This window comes from Hordeum vulgare, chromosome 7H (assembly GCF_904849725.1).
Source record: "Hordeum vulgare subsp. vulgare chromosome 7H, MorexV3_pseudomolecules_assembly, whole genome shotgun sequence".
Lineage (NCBI taxonomy): Eukaryota > Viridiplantae > Streptophyta > Magnoliopsida > Poales > Poaceae > Hordeum > Hordeum vulgare.
This window is the reverse complement of record NC_058524.1, coordinates 197,386,904-197,391,101: the sequence shown is the minus strand read 5'-3', so window position 1 is coordinate 197,391,101 and position 4,198 is coordinate 197,386,904.

The following is a 4,198-nucleotide window of genomic DNA, read 5'->3' as shown; positions in this document are numbered from 1 at the left end:
CAACCGTCCTTCATCCAGAGTTGCATTGCGTCCGAGGCCTTGAAAATCTTGTCTTAGCCGGTCTTGATTATTTAGTCAACCTCGCATCACTCGTGATATACACTCAACCGATAACCCGTCTACTCAAGCATAGCATTAAGAAATTGTCGTCCCGGGGCCAAGTATCAGGGTTGGTGTGTGCCTACCACATGATACTACAACTTATACTAAAGTTTCCAAGTACCTAGGCAGCATGCAATTGGGCAAAGAAAGGTGATCTACCATGCATCGAAAACATAGGAAAAACATGATCAAAATGACTTGCCTTGATGATAGTTGTCTTGCTCGAGCGCTTCTAAGTAACACGCTTTGCACTCCGGATGATCTACCGATACAAACACAAAGCACACCATAAGCACTTCAATCAAGCAACAAGTAAAATAACATCACAAGTAAGGATTTGCTAAAGCCTAAGTAAAAGAATTCAACACGCGCCGGTATGGCAGAAACTTGTTTCTGTTGAAACCACCAGTAAAAATACTTTAAAAATTTTGAAACTTCTACCACAGTAAGCTTTTATCACTATGAAGCAGTAGCAAAAAGAATCAACTCCAAATCATTTTTTAAACTCCTGGAATAGGCAAAACAAGGTTTAAACTAAATATGATATAACTTATATTTTAAAATTTCAAACATAGACAAATTATATATTTTTAAAAACTACAGGAAATTTGTGAGCTACTGGAAAAAGAATCAATATCATTGGACTTCGGTATAAAACGTTGTGGCCAAAACAAAACAGAAACTTTCTGTTTTTGCAATTTAGACAGAAAAAACTGAAGCTAACTATCTACAAATAGGGGGTACACGTGGCATGCTACTATAGGCCGAGGGAGATGTTTGCTGCAAACTTAGGAGCAACGGCCTAGGCTTAACAAAAACTACTGGCTAAAATAATAAGTGAAAATAAAACCGCTGGTTTTCTACTCTAAACCGAAGAGGTATTTAGGATCTAATCTACACCGTTGAGTAGAGATCTAATGGCTACAAAAAAGAACACAACAGAGGAGGAGAGGAGTCTACCGTGGTTGTGGCTTGTACTCCGGCGGGGAGGGGCATCGCCGGCGAGGGAGGCTCCGGGGGGCGGTGGAGAGTCGGGGAGGCGGCGGCGGGGGTGGTCCTCCTCCTCGGGGAGGCATCAGGCGGAGAGGGGCGGCTGACGGGGCGCTGCTCCAGGGGGCGGTGGTGGCAGGGGCTTCGGGCGGCGGCTCGTCGGGGTAGGGGTGGGAACGGGGGCAGCCGGGGTGGGATCTTATATAGGCCAGGGGGGAGTGAAGGAAGGAAAGAAGAGAGGGAAAATCGGGGAGGAAATCCCGAGTTCTGGGAGGGCTCGGTCTCGGGCACGAAATAGGAAGGAGGAAGATGGTGACCGACGGGAAGGGGAGGGTCGGTCGCGGGGGTCCCACTGGCAGAGTGGAGGCGGGGATGGAAGGGGACGGTCGACCGGGATCTAAGGGATTCGTCCCTGGCGGCTGGGGGGCGGGGTCGGCCCAGGCCTATAATGCGCTCGGGCGGCGGCTAACTTTCCTAATTCATAACTTTTTCCGAAACAGAAAACAGAAGCTAAAAAAAAGGAAATAAATCAAAATATTAATATAGGGTATTTTATACCAAAAAAAATCAGAAAAATATTCTCTACCCGAATAACATTTTTCCAAAGCAAAAATAAAAAACCTTAAAAAAATGTTTTTTCAGAAATTCCCAAATTTGCTTTATTTCTTTTTGCAATTATTTTTGCAAATGAAATTTGGATTTTCTTGGCTCCAACATTTCAGAAATTGCCCGCTCTTTGGAGGGTCATTTTCCTCCGCTCTCTCTCTTGCGTGCAAGATAGTATTTCTCCGGGCATTACTCGTGCGAGGAAAAATGGAAATGCAAAACAAAAGACAAAAGAATTTCATGTGCCAAATTTATTTCAATCAATATGCATAGATGCTTAGCTACAATGTAAAACATTCCCAATTAGGAAAATTGGGATGTTACAGTACCCTACACTTCTATTGTCAGACTTATACCCACGACAGAGCCCACAAGCCCTATTGCCGCGGCCAGGGGGCCCCGCGGCAACCAGGCTTGTGGCCTCCCTAGCTCTCCCCTGTCCTAGCTCTTTGGCCTATAAATTCCCTAAAATCGCAGAAAAAATGAGGGCATCCACGAAAACACTTTTCCGTCGCCAAAAGATCTCATCTGGAGACCCTTCCCGGTGCCCTTCCGGAGGGGACTTTGGAGTTGGAGGGCTTCTACATCAACATCATCTCCTCTCCGATGACTCGTGAGTAGTCCACTTCAGACCTACGGGTACGTAGTTAGTAGCTAGATGGCTTCTTCTCTCTCTTGGATCTTCAATACAAAGTTCTCCATGATCTTCATGGAGATCTATCCGATGTAATCCTCTTTGGCGGTGTGTTTGTCGAGATCCGATGAATTATGGATTTGTGATCAGATTATCTATTAATTTTATTTGAGTCTTTGCTGATTTCTTATATGCATGATTTGATATCCTTGTAAGTCTCTCCGAGTCTTGGGTTTTGTTTGGCCAACTAGATCTATGATTCTTCCAATGGGAGAAGTGCTTGGTTTTGGGTTCATACCGTGCGGTGAACTTTCCCAGTGATAGAAGGGGCAGCAAGGCACGCATCATGTTGTTGCCATCAAGGGTAACAAGATGGGCTTTCATCATAGATTTGAGATTGTCCATCTACATCATGTCATCTTGCTTAAGGTGTTACTCTGTTCTTTTGAACTTAATACACTAGATGCATGTTGGATAGCGGTCGACGTGTGGAGTAATAGTAGTAGATGCAGAAAGTATCAGTCTACTTGTTTTGGATGTGATGCCTATAGATATAATCATTGCCAAAGATAACGTCACGACTTTGCGTGGTTCTATCAATTGCTCGACAGTAATTCGTTCACCCACCGTCTACTTGCTTTCATGAGAGAAGCCACTAGTGAACACTACGGCCCCCGGGTCTATTCACAACTATCGTCTCCACTTTCACTTTTACTTTGCTTTGTTTACTCTTTGCTTTCAGTTCTCACTTTGCAAACAATCTATAAAGGATTGACAACCCCTTCATAGCGTTGGGTGCAAGCTCTTTGTGTTTGTGCAGGTACTTGTGACTTGACGCGATCCTCCCACTAGATCGATACCTTGGTTCTCAAACTGAGGGAAATACTTACTGCCGCTATGCTACATCACCCTTTCCTCTTCAAGGGAACACTAACGCAAGGCTCCAAGGCCGCGGGGAAATCCTTTGCATATTTGCCAAGGAAGTCCCTATAGGCGTAGCCCATAGCAGCAGGATTCCTGGCGCCGTTGCCACGGAAGGTCTGTTGTCGCAGTAGCAGAAGGATTTCTGGCGCCGTTGCCGGGGAGGAGAGATCAAGTCAAGATCTATCCAAGTAGGTGTCACAAACTCATCTCTTGCATTTACCTTTTTTGCGAGTTGCCTCTCGTTTTCCTCTCCCCCACTTCACATTTGCCGTTTTCATTTGCCTTTCTCCTTTGCCATTTTCTTTTGCCTTTTGTCGTTTTCCTTTACCGGTTTTCTTGCTTCCTTGTGTTCTTGTTGGTTTGTTGAAGTCATCATGGCTGAAAACACCAAACTTTGCGACTTCTCGAGTACTAATAATAATGATTTTATCAGTACTCCGATTGCTCCCGTCACTAGTGCGGAATCATATGAAATCAACGCTGCCTTGCTGAATCTTGTTATGAAAGAGCAATTTTCTGGCCTTCCTAGTGAAGATGACGCATCCCATCTCAATACCTTCATTGAACTTTGCGATATGCAAAAGAGAAGAGATGTGGATAATTACGTTGTTAAGTTGAAGCTTTTTCCTTTCTCGTTGCGAGATCGCGCAAAAACTTGGTTTTCTTCTTTGCCTAAAAATAGTATCGATTCTTGGGAGAAGTGCAAAGATGCTTACATATCCAAGTATTTTCCACCGGCTAAGATTATCTCTATCCGTAATGATATCATGAATTTCAAGCAACTTGATCATGAACACGTTGCACAATCTTGGGAGAGGATGAAGTTAATGATTAGAAATTGTCCCGCTCATGGCTTGAGTTTGTGGATGATTATACAAATCTTTTACGCTGGTTTGAATTTTGCTTCTCGCAATATCTTGGACTCCGCCTCAGGTGGAACGT